The 19,183-nt window shown below is 41.8% G+C and overlaps 1 long non-coding RNA gene across 4 annotated transcripts in view; it reads right to left on the bottom strand.

Moving 5' to 3' along the window:
* Positions 1-1,056: 1,056 nt before the first annotated feature.
* LOC136361044 (uncharacterized) overlaps positions 1,057-19,183 on the bottom strand; it is a 32,360-nt gene continuing 14,233 nt past the window's right edge. Inside the window, exons 2-5 of one of the 4 annotated variants that reach the window (XR_010743561.1) lie at positions 9,061-9,233; positions 8,008-8,386; positions 6,150-7,769; positions 1,057-5,085 (exon numbers count right to left, since the gene is read on the bottom strand). This is a non-coding gene — a long non-coding RNA (uncharacterized lncRNA). Of the gene's footprint in view, positions 5,086-6,149; positions 7,770-8,007; positions 8,387-9,060; positions 9,234-9,440; positions 9,622-15,223; positions 16,745-19,183 lie in introns of those variants that run through there. The other 3 variants (XR_010743564.1, XR_010743563.1, XR_010743562.1) reach the window with 3 other exon arrangements.

The following is a 19,183-nucleotide window of genomic DNA, read 5'->3' as shown; positions in this document are numbered from 1 at the left end:
CTCATCTTGAAAACAGAACCTCCACATAAACTAGATCTACTTGGATACTAATGAAATTATAATAAATGTTGGCATGCAGTTTCTCTCATTTTCTTTGTAACAACAAATGTCATAGAAAAATAAGCTTTTAGGTAATTGTTTGTACTCTTTTTCTTTAGCAAGCAGTTAGAAATCCAGATTTGTGTTACAAAACTTGAGGTAGTTCTAGCTCATCTAATCTTGCAGCACCTGAAATTCTTTGTGTCTCCTCTCCTGTCCAGTATGACTAGAAAAAGTTATAGCTGTTTAGTAAACTCTATTTCCATCTTTATTGAATTTAAACTCTCCTCAAAGTCCTGTTACTGAACGCAGTGTTGTGACAGTTCTGCTCATTAAAAGAGGCGATGCAACTGAGCAGTTTTGGTGGAGCTCAGGCAGCAAATTATTACCTACATCTGAACCTTCCCTATGCCTCCACAGCTGCTCTGAAGCACAGGGACACCACATTCGATGATGTTTTATTTCCCAGGATCGTGATTTGATGGAGTTGAAGCTGAAGCAGAGCCTTCCAGAACATACCTACAGGCTTAAAGCAAGGACCTTATTCAGCAGAGTGCACAAGTGCACCTCACCACCCCAGTGCTGTTTGTAGGGAACTGCTTGAATCCAGTCACAAGTATTGTGCCCCATGGCATGGAAACAGGCAAAGAGGGGCAGAGAAGAAGACAGAGGTCTGTAGGCTGGTATTGCCACCAGAGTCACCACGTCATCAAACTGAAAGATGACTTCTGCTCTGCCAAATTGTCCCCTGAAGCATCCAAGGTGCGAGACACTCCGTGATCCCCCCTCCACAAACAGTATAGACATCTTGCTACTCATAGTTTCCCTTATCCCAAACTTTGAGGCTGGAGCACCTCACATTTCAGTGTGGGAATGCTTCTGGGGCAAGTTTGGCTTTCCTTTTGCTCCATCTGGTGATATTTTAGATTGAAAGGGTTTGGAAAGGATTTTCCTTCTAACCATATTGAACAGTTCAGGGTGAGGGAGGGATGGAGAGAATATCAGAAACAAACAAAACTTTCTCATAGGATTTCTTACTTTCATCCTTCTTTAAAGTCTCCCTAATAAATAATTCTTGAATCCAACCATGCCAGGATGTTTCAAAAGAACAAGCGGGTTTATTCTTATGCAATAGCAACTGAACACCCTTTTTTGTGTGATATACTTAATCAATGCATGCTGGTATCTTACCATATGCATCAATCAAATATTCCCCAAGGTATGTGCATCAGAGCCAAGAAAGAAGAATGTGCCTTTGCAGTCATACAACCAGTGAATCCCTTTGGGTTTGTGTCTTACTCTGAGGCACATGCTGAAGTATTACTGTAAGACAGATGATCCTGGGAACTCAAGCAGTATCCTAATGGTACATGGCAACAGACCCATTTTTTAATACCAACCTAAGAGTCTGAATGAATCCAGGCTGAAAAGTTCAAATGCTTGGCAGATTGGAGTAATCTAGCAGGTGAACAAGTCCAAGGCACTTCCATTTCTGCAGTTAACGCTGTCCTGGAGGAAAGATGTTAATATACCACCTGGCTTCCTTGGACTTAACTGATCCCAAAAGACCTCTTTCACCTTCATTGGTGAGGGGCTAGCAAATGAAGACATAAACTTGCACATCTGGCTGCACAGTGGGATGCTTTAATTATTCTGCTTCACCACCCTCTCCTATGCAGGAGTGTGTCCACAATACCAGCACAGGGCCTCACAAACTCCAGGTGACACTGTATTTATCTTGTTTAGGAGATTGAAAAGCTGACAGCAAATAAACCAGTTACTCCAGACATTCAACAATTTCCTGTCCCACGTGAAAAGTCAGCTTTCAGGTGTTGACTCCAGACTGCTTCTCCTACATAATCCTTACCAACTGGGCTTCTTGGTAGAAGGTACCTGTTGGGGTGGCACCTTTTTTTTTTCTGTCCATTGCCCTATGCACTGGACTTCCATGAATGCTAGGCATTTCAAACCGGATTTAAAACTGGTTTGTGCTGCCAGAATCAAGCAAAATTTGTTTACAGGAGTTACAGAAGATTTGGGCCCAGTATCTTCATAACTGGACCACTCTTTGCAATTATCACCTTCAAGTGAACTACTTTTTAATTAAGAGAAGGCTAGGCTATAATGTCTATAGAGTAAGTAGACCTTGGTATCAGTGCTATTTATAATGCTGGTGTCTTGGGAGGGAAAATGCCACTCACAGAACTAATCTGTCAGAAACACTCGTCTCTTTTTCCCAGAAGGGTGACTTGCAGTACAAACCTGTATAGTTCAGGAGGCTCAAATACTCAGGGTCTCACTCGTGATAGCAGCTCAAGCTCTAGATAAGCTCATGGGAATTACCAGGCTGTGAGTTCTGCTATGCTCTGCTTCCATTTTCTAAACATTTCCCCAATCTTAAAATTATAGGTCGTCTGCTGCCAGACTCATCTTGAGCTGTTTCTGAAAGCTTCTATTTGTTAACAAATCACCAGTGAATAGCAACCACTGCCTCCTTTAATAGGCCTCTATGTATTTCATTCCTGATAAGATAGGATGATTATAAACTTCTGCAACTCTCAGGACTGAGAGAACAACTAGCCTTTATTTACTTTATAGATCCTGACAATTACTGGTGCAGTTACAATGGAAAGTTTGTCAGAGGCCTTAATTAGGCTTGCTTACAGCTGTGCATCCTCATCCCCGTGAGAGCAATCTGCCCACAACTCTGTCACCCCAGGCTCTGCAGACTGATGAGTTTTCACTAGCAAATTAACTCCTGGGCAGGAAACCTCCAGTGAAGGTGCTTCTGGGAAAGCTGCACTGGGGACATTCTTCTCCACTGCAGAGCTGCCACTTGCCTCAACACGTCTGTGGAGGAGTTGTCTGACTGCAGACACCCTCTCATTGATGACATTGAAGGATAATTGCCCACGTACCTCAGGTGTGACACTTCTCTATAGCTCTGCATGGTTCTTTGTATTTCTGCAACTCTTCCCCTGTAGCCAATACCTCTCTGCTCAAAACTCCTAAACCCACCATAACAAAGCATAGAGAGAAATGGACTTTGGTGACCCGATTTGCACACAACTTCAGCTAACTGACAAGTTTCATGTCCTGTCCTGGGGTCAATGACCTGTAGGAGCAGCTCTTTCACCAGTGTAAGATTATCAGGCAAATTATCTGAATTGTAACTGAGGCAAAAATCTCCTTTTGGCAGCCTCTCCTAAGGAGCTATCTATACCAGCAGTCCCTATACCAGTTTACCCAAAGGCATAATCTTGAAAAATGCTGCCTTGAAGTTCCCTCTGCATAGGATAAGAAGAAATATACAAGCACATTTACATCCAAAAGCTCATGAGCATCACAGCTGTCCCCCAAATCACTGTAGAATACATGTTCCTTTCCAGGTCTTGCTCTAGCTGCTAGAACAGAGTAACTCATGGATGGAGAGGACTGGAAAAATAAAAGCAGACCACTTAATGGGCATTGTACTCAAATCAGCTCTTGTTACACATTCCTTGTGCTGTGATAACAGACAGTATAACAGACCTGCTGTACAGCTGAGATGTGTACAAACGGACAATATTCTACAACCAGTCATACAACCACACCAAAACCCATGTCTCCTTCTACTGCTGTTTTCATGATCTCAAAGGCTGTCAGACTGTGGAAAGCACAAGACATCACACGTACCTTTGATCAGTCCCCAGCTCAGGAGGAGAGGGCAGTGAGCTTGACAGCTTCACTGAGGCTAAATTGAAGAACAATGAAGTTCCTTTATGGAGGAAAATGGTTGGACACAGTAAAAATCACTGCTCAAGTACACTACATGGGATTTAAATTTGCAATAGAAAGAGGAGCTTGAAGACAACTGGTTGAGCCACATGAGCCTGTGTGAAAGAATCAGCAGGCCAGCAGACAGAGCAAGCAACTCCAGTTTTGATCATGAAGGAAGCAGGGCCTCTTCAAAACATCAGCTTAGCTAGAAATGAAAGGTTGGGCATGGCCAACAAGAAAAGTACTAATTTTGGTGTGCTACATTCATAGATCCTGCCCTAAAGATGTATGAATTTATCAAAGGGTTTATTCTCCTCCTCGAAGAACCTGGGTAACTGTTCAGGTCAGAAGCATGCACTCTGTGACTGCAAGATATGTACACTGAAACACTGCAAATGCTAGCACAGAAAAACAGCTCCTCCCTGATGCATTATCAGACCTAAAAATGATATCACAAACTCCTCTACAGATACTAAATGGCCTGTAAAATCAAGATAAGGTATTTTCCTAAAATACAAACTGCAGTAGAAAGGGAAATTACTGACTTAATGAAGAAGTTAGTGAAGAAGATGCTACAGATTATACTGTTTGGTAAGTAAGAAAAAAAATCTTACTTGCACCTCCTGATCTTAACATTCAAGATCAAAGTATGTATCATGTCAGAAGAAATATTTTGTTTTAGTTTTTCTTAGAGAAAATATGCATAAAAACCAGTTTATCTACACTGTGCCTAAGGGGCTATTTTGCAAAGGACAGGAATGAGAAGACATGCATCCTCTCCCAAGCATGGCATAGGAGAAGAATGCCTAAAAGCAGAGTTACTTAGGCTGATACAGTTATTGGGAGTATAAGCCTAATTTGACAATTCAGGTAATAAAGATGAAGTAATTAGTTAATACTTCATACCTTACACAAAGTTATTAACAGTTTTGGGTGGAGGATTCGGGGCTTTTTGTGTTTGTTTTGTGTTGGGTTTTTTTGTTGTTTTGGTTGTTTGCTTGGGGCTTTTTTGTTTATCCCCTACTCATTACCTTGCTTGTATCTGCTTGTGGATGGATTTCTGCTAGGCTAACTGCCCCAGAGTTCAATAATCTTATTACCTTGCCAGTGTTGCATCCATACAGATCAGAACATAGCTTCACAGTCATGATTTAAAACAGAAGCAATACTGAAGGGGATGCCCACACTTCCTCCATCCATTCCCAGCCACAATTACTTGTTTGCTTCCATCTGCACTAGTCTGCAGACACGATACAACCACAGATCTGGCTGTAAAATAACACAAAACTGCAAATAAAAAAGTGTCCTTTTCAACCAGAACAGAGGAAGAACCACACAGCTCCAGAGTCAGTACAATACTAGTCATGTGTGCCTGTATGGTGGGGAAACGATGGGCAGTAAATGCAGAGACATTAGATGCTACAGACAGATTGTGCATATAAAAAGCAATATCTAGGTGAGAAAACAGTGCATGGAAGAAATCAGCTTTACAGAGACTGTATGGCAGCCACACTAAGTATAGAATTACTAAAGACATTTCTTTGCACAGCTGGTTAATTTCTAAGATTTCATATCATCAATTAACATCCTCCACATTCTCTGCTCCAAGAAAAGCTCAAGAGGCTTGTTTCATCTTTTCTGGAAGCACTAGAAAATAAATTATCAGTTTGCACTGCCAAAAGGCAGGTTTCTTTTTATTGTTAATGTACAAGAGATTACTTGCATGGTGGGGTGAGAGACTGTCTTACACATTGCAGCTCTGCTCCTACAACACCTGGACCTCTGTATGTGTATGGCTTCTATTGCCTGATTAAGCTCTAGGAGCTCTGGCTTGCTTGTTAGCCTTTATTAACTAGTCCAACTTGCCAGAGTATTTAGCAGGCCAAATTCTGTCTTGTTTTTTATTTCATTATAGTGTAGAAATTTTTGGAGTCACCAGAGGGCATCATTGCAGAGTGCTTTTCAAGTTCCCTATAAACAATGCAGTAAGAAAGTCGATTTTGGGAAAAGTGCCTGCTTAACAGTCATGGGAGTCCTGAGAGAGACTGTGGCATTCACAGGACAAGGGAGTATTTCTGTTTGCCCTTTCCTTAGACTCAGCACAGCACCACACATACTCTGCATTGCTGCAAATACTTCAAAGAAAAATTCCATTGGAAATAGTTTAGCTTAATTATAAGCAGATCCAAATCAGAGAATAAGCAATGGAGCAATTAAAAAGGTGTGTTTCATCTTCAGCCATCTCTTCCTCTCCCCACCTTCCTCATACATCTTCTTTTAGCTGAATTCATTGCAACGAATCTAAGAGATTATGACAACACCAAAACAAAAAACCCCAGAATCTTACATACCTTATTTCACTTGAGTTTAGAGATTTTATTTCCATTCAACGCTCTTTTTTTTCCTTCTCGATTGTGGCTTTGCCTCACAATGTGTTTCATCAGCAAAGAAAAATCATTTACCCTCCTTCACCCAAAGGGATGTAAAATGAGGAGTCAGTCTCCTATCGATAGCACACAGCCTCCTAACTCTCCTTGCCAGCAGGGAGTCTGTTCAGCTCATTTCCACACCTCTTCATGAGCTGTTGCTGCCAGACCTGCAGCTATGTTAAGAATAAAGCAGTTCCTTTCCAAACACGTTTTCAAGGACTTGTATATTTTTGCACAGTATCAGACTTTGCATTATGACATCCTTTCCACTGATTATTGATAGATTCATTTGAACTCTATTCATGCTTATCTGGAAATATAATCTCACACGCAAGGACAGAATGTGGCAATGGAGCTCAGAGTTGGCTCCTGGACACATCTAGGAAGGTGGAATTAAACAATTCATTTTTTAAAAGGCAGGAGTTAACTGCTGCAATACTGAACAAGGATTGCTGCAAAACAGCAGCTCTGCTACACACACTCTTGCCTGCCCCCATCCTTCTTCCTGTAAATGGAATATACTACTTTTCAGTTATGTCATAAATTGTGTAATATTAAACTTTTGCATTCACAGCATCCTTGTTGCACTGATGAACTTGGTTCATTGTGAGCACTGACCATCTCATCTCCTATTCATACAAATACATGGTATATTTTAGGGAAAAGCAGATATACACACTTACTGTGAAACAGCAGAACAGGATGTGAAGCAGCAATTTGGATTCAGTTTTTTCCTAAGTGTTGCTCCTGTACTTCAGCAATGTAAGTTCTTGTACATGCTCAGTGCACACATTTGAACCCACAGACTTATCAGGCCTGTGCTAATATGTGCATTTCTTTGTTTTATCAAAACATTACAGTATAGCTGACAGTCTTCTGCAAATTGTTACTCCATTATTTTTTGAGCAGTAATTCAGATACTTAGAAAAACTACAAAGATGACTTACTCCCAAGTTGCTGGATTTGTCTGAGCTTTTTTCCCCCCTTTCTCATATTTTGCTTCATTTCATTGGGTAATTTAGGACTAAATCTGTGAATGATCTTTCCCCAGAAGCTACATCACACCTGGCACTGCAAAATTTTTAAATACTGACATAAAGCTGTGCAACTACAAGGAGCCTTTTGTTGATATTTTAAAATAGGTAGGGCTAACAAGACAACGACTACACACTTTGCTCAAATTATTGATGACAACATTCTGTTCTCAGGAATGGCTGATTTTGCTCAGGAGATTTATCTCTGAATTCATTTCCATTAGCTATTTAGCTATGCAATCCACACAAGTTCTGTGCCTTTTGAAGATCTTCACACAGTACTTTGCAAAACACTCAGAAAAACTGTACTTACAAAAACTTTTTTTCTTAATCTCTGTCAGAAGACTTCCCCCATCCTCTTCATGGAGAGAAAATGTAAGCACATAGACTTCAGTGGGCAAAGGAAGGGTACCTTCCCACCACTTTCTACCCAGTAGTACTCCACAGATTCCCAAATGTCAGTCTGGATTGCTTTTCACACAGCACCAGCCATGGTCCTGAGATGGTCCTTCTGAGGCAAATAATTATTAAGATTAGGAGACAGGAGACAAGACGCTCAGTGCTCACAATGGACCGAGTTCATCAGTGCAACAAGGTTTAGTATTAGCTCCATGGAGGACTGGAAAAATCTTGGGAATTAAATCTATCAAGGTTTGCAAAATAAATAAACTCCACAAATCGTTGGAAGCTGGGACAGCAATCTAGGAAAAAGTGTTTATAGCTCTCTTAGGTTTTTATTACAGTACCTGCTTACAGTGTCTGCTGCAGACAGGATCAGTATCAGATAGATGGATCTCAGCCAGGCCCAGCACAGTAATTCTCCTTTTATATTCTAGCTGCTGCTCTGTGAAATGGTCATAATCCTCAGGAACTTTCATGCAGAGATGAACTTTGTAGAAATTACTATTTTGCTATGTTGTCACAGAATGGCAGGCACTCCACTCCAAAACTGCTCTGGGTCAACGAGCCTGAAAGCAGCAACATCTCTAAAGTCTGAAGAGCCAGGAAAGTGCTGGCAAGGCACATGTTATGCTTAGTTGTGTCTGCATCCTGGAGGTACCAGTAAGTTTGAGACTGCATCAGGCCAGAAAAATGGTATCTGTGTCCTCTGAATGACTTTGAGTTCTACATATCAAAAAAAGGTGAAACATTTCGTTAGGCATTGTCACCAACGACCCATGTTTTCAGATCTGAAATAGGTGTTTAGTTAACTTTGCAAATTGATGTACCTCATTTAGTCTGGAGTTTGTACTTCTGCTTATGGTCTGTTATCTGGAAAAATGAGGTATTTTCAGACAGTTGCAGCAAGCAATCTGAAAAAGTATTTGACTGGACCCACAACTGACTTCCAAGGAGATGCAGCACACTTTCCTGATACTATTACAGCCAAAAGAGGTGAATGATTATAAACATACAGCACAATCTAAACAATCAAACAAAAAAAAAATCTAAACTTGCATCCTATTATTAACAGTCAGTGAAGTTTGAAATTCAATTTAAAATCTGGCCCATCAGTGAAATTTAGTACTTAGCAGACATTGCTACTTTTGTGTGAATCTGAAGATTTTTGTCTTCTGGAAAATGTAAGTTTAAGTCTCTTTTTTCTCTTCAAAGCTTCATTTTGAATGGCCACACTGTAGCTAAGATGAAGTCTATAGACCCATCAACAAGTAAATCTTACACACCAGAACCAAACTGGGTCACAATTAGGTGCCAAAGCACACACCAGTTACCCTCCAAACTAAACTAAAACCAAGGCTGAAGCTTGGCTCAGCCTCTGCTCCCGGGAAGCTGCTCACCTTACGCTGCTCCTGGAGAAACAGCACAAGAGGGCGCCTGATGCCTCCAACATCTCAAGTCCAACTTCCACACATTGTCTTTTCTGCAATAGTATGTCCTATTTCCAACAGCACGACAAAGCCCAGAGCAACGCCATAGCTACGTATGATTTAGCTTCAGTTCTGCTACCCTCCTGAAAGCATTTAAGAATACTTTCATCATCTATTAAATAAAGACTGGATGCTCATACTAACAATTTCAAAGTCTGTATTAATTTTTTTGGGGGGGCGGGAGGGGGAGAGGGTGTGAGGGGGTGGAAATCCTGCCATATGTGAGATTTAAATGTTAGGAAGCAAGGGAAACAGCTCCAGACAACAAAACAAAAGCCAAAGAGTCAAAATAATTTTATGTCAAATTTATTCTGGCAACCACCCCAACTCTGGACTTTGGCAGATTGCTTGTTGGTTGTAACAGAAGCCACTTCCTCTGTAGCAACAGGCATATCAACACTATTGTCTGCTTCCTGGGGATGGGCTCAGGGTGTTTCAAGCTGCACAACGCTCTCATGTGGAGCTGAGAGACTGAAAAACACAGAGCTACAAACTCCACCGGTGCCCCCATGGAGAATTCTCCCATGCATACCTCTTTATGAAAATGAACTGGGGGATTTTTTCTCCCTGCCTTGGTTCTGAGCACTCTGACACATCCATTCAGCAGGAGGGAGGAAGGCTCGGCCCAAGGCTTCTCCACAGCTGCAGATGACTCATGCTGGAAGAGCCCCTTCGAGCCAGATTTAAGAAGTTTCCCCAAGTTCATTTTAACACGCTGATTTCTACCACTTTAAAGCACCCCGCATAATTGCAGCTTGTACAGAACCTGGCCTGTGCACAGGTTCAGACCTCACCAAGCAGCAGGCCCAGACTGCTCCCCAGGGCTGCAGGGCCACCTACTCGCCCTCTTGAAGCCACATTCCTCCATCTCCTGCAGCAACATCCCCAAGGACAAACTGCTCCATCCGTGCTGCCTTCTTGGGACAGGCAGGAGAACCAGAGAAACAAACCCTACTGCTCTTCTGGTCCATGAAACAGCACTGGGCAAATAGGACTTAATCAGTGCTCTCCTCCCATGAGCAGGGCTGCCTGGCCAGAGGAGCAGGGCTGTGTTTGAAGCTCCCATTCCTGCTTTGTCACTGTGTTGTTTGCTTAGGGAAAGCATATTCCCCACCCTTGCCTTCTCTTCTACAGCCACCCACAGGCTCCAGAGGCACACAGAGACCTACACAAGCTCCAGGTGCTCACCCACATTAGGTGAACACAGACATTCCTCTAAGTAGCTTCCTACTGAAGATGGCATGACATGGGCACTTCTGCTGCCTCTTCTTCCTCCTACCTCCTTCCCACTTCCATCCAGGGGAGGCTCAAAAAAAGGGACCTTCCATTTGGAGTTTAGCCATCACAGCAGGAGCAAGGTCTTCTTGTAGGGGCAAAAGAAAGCCTTTCTTGCAGAAGTTGGTGCAGAGCACACCACTGTGCTCCTCCCCAGTGGTGTGTGAGAATGACATCATTATGCCAATAAATGAGACAGGAAGTGTAACCAAGCAGAAAAACCACGGAAAACATCTGTGAAGTTCTGCCAAGAATGCTAACAATGGCGCTAACCAGAAAACAAGAAAAGGGTTTGGTTCATCTAATGTCTTTCAGTTTTACTAATCTCCAGTGTCACTTTTAACAGTAGATAGTAAAAAACCAGCTCCTTGGAGAGACACTGCTTGGAGCCTTTTCTTTTTCTCCAAGGTGATGGTGACCTTGTACTGTCTTACCCCAGTCCACAAATTTCAGTACTCTGACACCACTCTAATGATCCAGATAAACTGACTGGGATTTCTAAATCTCTCCTTCCTTTCTTCCCCCCCCCCCCCCCCCCCCCGCCCAAGTTATACTAGCGCACTACCAACTGTCTTGGTAATTTTCTTGCATCTGTCTTTCTATGGGATTCCTTCATTTTCCAGAAAATTGTGGCTGCCCAGGTCTGAGCTAATGCTTCTTTATAGTCACCCAAGAGTCACCTATTTCATCTTGTAATGTGAACATACAGGCCCATCTGAAGCTAATGTGTTAAGCAGTTCTCTCTCCATCAGTCCTAGAAATTTCTAACCAGATCCTATAAGCTCACAGACAGCCAAGTTGGTGTCCCTACCTGCCTTTTTCTTAAGCAGCTGACAAAAACAGTGGCAGTGCTCAGGAGAGGGGTGGCACTTGGCAGGAGACAAGCCTTCAACAACCACAGATTTCCAGATGTGGGTGTAACTTACAGACAGGACTTCATGAAACTGTAAAGCCAACTGAATGCCAACTGCTGCCGAAACAGGAGATTCCCTCTCCTGCTTCCCTCGCACTGGCACCTACTTGACTCTTTAACAAGACATTCCAGAGCTACACTGGCATTAGTCAAACACTGCAAGAAAAGTGAGGTTTCCCCTGCTGACCCAGCTCACTGCAACTTCACCTTCCTGACAGCACTGGTAAGCAGGTGGACTACAAAGGGAAGGAAGCTCAGAAATGCTCCGAGTTATGACACAGAATCTGTACAGTATAATACAAAATATTGCAGCCTTAGCAATGTATCATTCCTCTCAAAAGCTTGATCATAAACTCCCATTTTCTATAACATAAACAATCCCACACAAATTAAATACTAGCAGGTGCTACTGTTACTCACATGACAATTTTTGTTCGCTGCAGTTAGAGCTGTATCATCTGTATTTATTAGAAAAATAGTTATTAAGTTGGTACTTCCTCTCATAATTCAGCATCAGTTTTCCTAAAACCTGCAGGTATTAAAAACATCAATTAATCTCCCTGACCTTCAGAAAAGTTTATTTAATAACCCTGGTCAACTCTCATACAGTTGAAATATGATGAAATACCACTGCAGATGTAGCAAATGACAGATTTATTGATATACAGCTCTTAAATGGGCTCCTGTACAAAATACATCCATAAATCAGACTTTCCAGAAAATCCCAACCTTAAATAGGATTAAGCAGTCTTTAAATAAACACTACTATTATCAACAGTCTGCCATCAAATTAAGTCAGCCTTTCTCTCATTTATACCCCCTGTAGATGAGGGCAGAGAATCTGACCCTGTCGAAACAAAAGCTGAGTACAATGTGACAATGACATTACTCTGAGTGCACTTACCTGTGGTGTGAGATACAGGCCCCGAATTTACCTCCCTTAATTTTGTAAGCATGCTCCCCATTACAAAGGCTTTCAAAAGAAACCAAACAAGAGAAAGAATAGTGACTCCTGATCTAGAATCCATAACAAATAATTTTGCTTTGGTTACAATAGGAGTACACAAATGAATGCATTTGCTGCTTTTGACAGCAGCAGGAACTGGGTTGTCTTGCCTGTTCCCAGGGCTGCTCTACTTCTTTGTAGCAGGTGCTGAAATAAAATCCAAGAATTTCTGATGTACGTTTCTTCAGATATCTGAAAATTCTCACTGGTGCTATTGGTTTAAAGCTTCACAATTACAAGTTTCTTTTCAGAGTCACCTCTAAAAAAGGGTAAAGTCAGTACACAATAAAGCTGTGCTGACCAAATGCAGAGGGCAGTCTTCCAATCTGGAGGCATCTCTTGACATATTCTTCACTATTGCCCTGTAGCACATCAAGGACATGACAAACACATGCCGTGTGTGGAATAAGGTCACCCAAGGGAATTCATTAATTCCTGCTGTTTTAAGGACAGTATTTACAATTGCAGCTTTCCCCCTGCAGAAAAGCAGGCATGCTGTGGTACAGAGCAGCATCTGCAGGAAGCCAAGACCAGGCCACCAGCATCTGAAGCCTTGCTACTGGCAATAAGGAGCCTTCCAGTATACAAAGGGACCCTACAGAAAGACTAGAGAGGGACTTCCTACAAGGGCATGTAGTGATAAGACAAGGGGATGGGTTCAATCTGAAAGAGGGCAGACTCAGATGAGATATCAGGAAGAAATACTTTACTGTGGGAGTGGTGAAACACCAGAACAGGTTGTCCAGAGAAGCTGCAGCTGTCCCATCTCTGGGAGTGAGCAAGGGCAGGCTGGATGTGGCCCTGAGTAACGTGGTCTAGGCAAAGGTGTCCCAGTCCATGGCAGGGGAGTAGAATTAGATGATCTTTAAGATCTCTTTCAACCCAGACCATTCTATGAGTCTATGATAAGGGAACACTACTGACTGAATCATTCTCCTGGTGACTAGCAGCCACTGGAGAGGTAGGACAACATCCATTTGTGGCAAGTTCTTTCAAAATATGAAACATGCTACAGCAAATGAACGGAAGTCTGAAGGCTTTGTGCCCTGACATCCCACACAGCATCATTCTGTGGAGCAGCAATGACAGCCTGAGTTATTTAGGCCAGGATGGATGCAGGGAACAGGTCTGGAAATATTCCCTGCTGAGACAACACAATTTAGTCTCAACAAAGATTCAAAAGTACTCAAACTGCAGACTAAGCCTGCCAAGGTTGCATACTTTCAACAGGCTGAACAGGATCGTGCAATCACAGAAATACCCTGTTATACACCAATGTAACTGTGTGTGCACATAGAAGCACAAAGGTTTTTACCTTTAAGCAGCTACTTACCCCTGAACACAACTAACAAAAGCATTTGGTCACTTCAGCAATATTGCACAATTAATGACTGATACAGCTGTACATTCGCTGCAGATTTCTGGCAGCTCTAGCTGCATCATGAGACTGGTCATTCATTGTTACACAGAGACACTGAAGAGACACAGGAAGAAACCTGCAATTGGGTGTGTCCTTCCAAAAACACCGCAAAGGGGGATTTTACTGTGCCAGCCAGGAGGAGACTGCCCCCAAAACAAGAGGGTGGCCTGGGTGCTCTCCACCCTTGGGGTCACCAAGAGAAGAATTCGTTCCAGTGCCCGGCTACAGCACACAGGAGCTCCGCATGGAAAAGCAAATCTCATCCCGAGGGAACTTCTGTTTACTTGAATGCCTTCACTATAATCCCATTTTATGGGCCACATGTTTTGGGAATGCTGCACAGTCAGGACACTCAGGGAGACTAAAGGGAAGCGATTTCTTTCAGAGGACTGTAGAAAGCCTGGATACAACCTTGCTCCTGTGGCAGCCTTCTGCTTAGCTACATCTGCATTATCAAAGCCAAATATTTTAGTCTTAAATGGGTACTGAACTCTAGCAAAAAACAGAAGATGCTGCTTTTTTGAAAACATAATGTAAGGGGGTTAAAATTAACACTGGAACATTTTTCCTGTTTAAAAGTTAAAAATGAAAGCATCTCAGCTATTTAAAAATTAAGCCCCTAGATGATGAAGTAGGTTAAAAAAAGTGAAGAGTAAACAGGTTTTACAATTTCTGACTTGATAGCTTTCTTTATGGATAAGTCCATTAGTTTGCAGGTGGAATAACACAACTCAGCAATAAACACGGGTAGAGATTCAGAAACAGTAACCACTTTCTGGTGGGGTATCAGATCTGGACACCCCATATTCCCTCTTTCTGCAGTAGAAACTAGCAGAGGTGAATCAGTGTCAGGGAGAACTCACCCTGCTTAAAGGAAACTTCATATTCTGTAACTCCCACTCTGAGATCCTAAATATTGGTACAGCCACACACAAACAACTTTCAGGTTTAAAGTATGTTAACTATCAATTGATTTACTTACCTGACAAACACTCTCAGCTACTTTTACCAACACAAACTCTTTGTTCTCTAGCCAGGGAGCCCAATGTTTTAATCCCAGTCTCCCAACCTTCTGGTAAGAGCAAAGTGCTCGGTACCTGGCAGGACCAAGCACTTGTTAAGCTGCTGTGGTTCCTTTCCATTAGTATTTTCTAAACAATATTTAGAAATATAAGGAAGGCACAAAATACAGTGACTTACAACCCTGAAGAACAATGAGCATTTCTGTGCACTGGTTTTCTACACAGGATGTGGGCTGGGCCTCTTTGAGTTTGTGTAATCTGTCTGGAAGTCCAAAAACCACACTCTGAAAACATGCTTTTCCTTTAACAGTTAGTCACACACACACAGAGTCTAACAGTAGATTACACATCTGTCATTCACCATGAAGGAAAATTTTCATTAATATTGTTTTTTCAAGCATTTTTAATGTCAAATTAGGCACACAGACCATACCTAATTAAAATATATAGCCATTTTAATCCAGCAAGAGCCACATTTAAGGATGAAAGATTCACTTATTTAAAATTATGTCACAAATTACACTTCATATGATGCCTTAGGTGCCAATTCACAACCTAGGATCATTAGAGCCAAGAGACAAAAACTCAAAAGCACTGGAAACATGATGGAATGTGCTGGGAAGGATTGTCCTGCAAAGTGGCTTTTCTAGATGCTCTAAGTCACCAGGTTTAACAATGTCAGGCAGCCCTTTGAGGTCCCATATTGCAGATACTCATCTAGAGATCCACTCCTTCCCTTTTCTCCAAAATGCACTAGAGGACAGTCCACCAAAAGGGACTGTTTGCTGAACAAGGACTGGACAACATACAGCAGAGGTTAAAACACAAGAAAAAAATGGCTTCATCCAGAAGTGTCCTCTAGCACTGCAGAGTACAAAGACAGCAGATCTGAAGTCATTTTTGAAAAAAGATGATACAGAGGAGTACTGCACTGTGTGACACTATTTGACATTTGGAGAGCTGAACTCCTGCTGGAGTTGATCTGCCTGAAAATTTGACTACCACCCCTTTCCTGTTTGCCTCTTGGAGCTGCAAGATCTGGTTTATCAAGAACAATTGCTGAAGAAGTGGAGTTCGTGTGAATTCTTGTAAACTTTGTCTTCATAGTAAACATGTCAATCTTAGACTTGACACTAAAACTCAGTACTGTAACAAGCTGCTAGGCATACTTCTTTTCTATGAGGAAAGCTGCTGTATGAAGCAGCTGTGTATGTCAAAACACTTGTTAGCAATTTACTACCATAACTCCCAGGATTACATGTTTTTAACTCCTAGTGAAACTGATCATAGTCTGAAGCTCTATCACATTTCCAGTGCTCACAGGTTTTTGTTAATATTTTTCAAGCTATAGAAAGTAGCTTTTCTCCCTTTCCTTGGGAAATCAGAAAGAATAGGAGTTAAGACTGACCAAATCGGAAAAAACCCCATGAATACTGCAGCATACTGAAATTTATTTTTGCACACAATGAGGTTTCAAGTGACTAGAAAACATCAAGAAATCTTTCCCTCATTTTCATATGTTAATTCAGACTAGTATGTTATACTCATCTAGGCAAATTATGAAGGAATAAATCCTCAGCCATGTTTAACACAGCACTTCCTACCACACCCTATGATATTTTGACAATTACCACACAATTTGAGTCAGAAACTACTACATTCAGCACAGAACTGGTTGGCTTCTGTTTTCATCTCCAGCAAAAATGCACTATGCAAAAACAGCTCCTGCAGCCATGGAGGGGAGAGCTGCAAGGAAATAACAGCAGGAAGCAACGTCTCTGTGATTCAACATGTTGAGTCTTTTCCCCTGAGAAACCAGCAACAAAAGCACAACATTAACTGCACAGAAAATATCTTTATCCTGTCTACATTACAGATTCTGGAACCACTGGAGTTTGAGGGACTGAGCCTGTCTCCCTCTTCAGATTTCAGCAAATCTTCCTTTATTGTACTTTCACCTAGGATAGTTTGAGAAAAGAGAAAGATTTGTTAAAACAAAAACAAAACAATTGCACTTCACCTCCATCAGCCTTGCAAGAACAGCAGAAAAATCTGGATGGATTAACTAGTTCTGATCCTTGAAACTTGGAAAAAAACCCAGTAAAACACTCTTCCAAAAAAAAAGTAATAGGATTATATCACAGTCTGTTACTGCAGTAGAAGTAAAGTAACATATCTCAGCAAAGACTTTCAGTGTGCTGGGGTAAGTGCTGTAGGTTTCCACATTACAGAGACTGGACAGAAAGAAGGTACAAGCCATTTTCTAGGCAAAATAACAATAAAAATACCCAAAGAGTTTTGTTAACATCACAAGCCACATAAGAGAAATAAATTCCATTCTGCTCCCTGCCGTTCCCTTCTGGTTTTAATTTGTTAGAGAAGCCTGTATTCAAAAAACAGACTGAGTTGTAAACATTAGCCTCTGCCAGCATTACTAGTAACTCATGAGGTTCCAGAGTTACCATGGAAAGGCAAGGGGAGGAGTAGGAGAAAAAGATCTATGAAAAAGCAGGACTTGCTCTGTCATTAAGGTCATTTTATTACATTGTTTTAATCCACGAAATGAAAATTAAAAGTGTTTGATGCTCAGAAGACACACACTTGCAGAAAATCCAGTTCTACTCATCTCTGTTGTTTGGCAGCATTGTGAAAACAAGCAGGGGAAAGTTGAGAAAAGTCAGAACAGACTGCCTGGGCCACTGGAAGCCCTTGTTTTACGTGGCTTGTAATTACAGGCTGCATACTGTTGCCCAATTTATTTCTTGTCATGTTATCAGTAAAAGATCCCTGCTTCATTTCCTGCAGGAATAGTTTTGTTAAATTGTGACAAAACAATGAAACTACAGTAGAGAGCATCTCATGGTAATATTTAACAATATGCCTTCAAAAAGACTTTGCCCCATCTCTGCCTCTTCCTCAAGCCAATAGTTTCTAGTTAGCTGTGCCCTGACATGAGGCACTGATGTGCTTTGGAAATCCCTCACATGGTTAAACAGTGAAAAAAAAAAAAAAGGGTGTTTCTGCAGTGGTATGGTCCTGGAGGGATTGTGTTTCACATCATACCTCTATTTTGACTCATCTTAGGTCCACAGTCAGCCCAAACTCAAAAACTGAATACAAGAGTAGGGAGAAGTAATCTCCTTATTAAACACATCAGTCCTTTGTTCACAGCAAAGTCCCACAAATGATGGTGGTGATGGAGCACTACACTGTGGTATCAGAACAACAGCCCATACAACTGGTAAAGAGCAACTAAAGAGAACGTCTCAAGCCATGATTGCCTCTGACATCCACAACACTTCCTAGTTCAGGCACATTAAGAAGCCGTGTTTCAAGGCTGAGTTGATCTCCAGTCACCTTGATGAACATGGCCCTATGCTAATCACTTTTTACTCAGCTGGGTTACTACCCAAGTAGTTACTGTCTTTTCTTCCAACCACTTACAACAGCTCCATGACTCCTCCTTCCTGCCCACAGGCCAAGCTGAAAACCCCACCAGCTGTCTCAGAGCTCGTTTTGGTGATCCCATGATTCGAGAAACTGACTCCCTGATGACAGGTATCATTAGCTAACAGACATTAACTTCCAGCAGGTTCCCATGTAAGGCTTCCTGTTCTTTCACTACTTCTAAAAGTGGCTCCCTTCACCATAGGTGCTTCTCTCACTCTTGGATTAGCTCACCAAAATCTTCTCCTCGATATCATCTCACCTCACCAATTTCCCCAGCCCCTTTCCTGTAGCTTTCAGTTCCATCTCCCTAACTGGAAATCCCTAATTTCACCTTAATGCACCCCCTTTAGCCTTACTGTATCACACATCAATCTACCATTTGCATCCTATTATCCATACTTCAACATCACCAGAAAGCTGTAACCACGTGCTGCTTTCCTTTTTCTTCTCAGACCTTGGTGCAGTTAGAAGTAACTACCAGTAATACATGCTCATACACAGATTAGAGCAGCTCAGGGTGACCACTGTATTAAGAACTTAGTTCAGTCTTCCGTATCTAGATGACGTTGTTTTTAGCCTACAAAGGATACATGCTGAAGTCACATCTTGTTTCACACATCTGAAGTATGTACAATCTCACCAGAAGCAGGATTGTGAAAGGCTTATTTTGAAACACAAGCTTCTTAAAACCACAACTTTGCCCCCCCCCCCCACTCTTTTCCCATGAAAGGTTCACAACTTAGACAAGTTTTTTGGTGAGTTCTTAAAAAGGCAGCAAAAGACTTTATTCTAAAGCATCAAACCAAGAACTGGAGCATGATTCACCTTGCAGCCTCAATTCTACCACCTACAACTTCATCAAGAACAACAGGAGAAGGCACCAGCCCTGCTTATGTTCACACCCCTCAGTACCCACTAAGGACTTGCCTGCAGTGTGCAGACCCTAG

The sequence above is a fragment of the Sylvia atricapilla genome, chromosome 5 (assembly GCF_009819655.1).
Source record: "Sylvia atricapilla isolate bSylAtr1 chromosome 5, bSylAtr1.pri, whole genome shotgun sequence".
In the NCBI taxonomy this organism is placed as follows: Eukaryota; Metazoa; Chordata; class Aves; order Passeriformes; family Sylviidae; genus Sylvia; species Sylvia atricapilla.
This window is presented reverse-complemented; position numbering and strand designations above follow the sequence as displayed.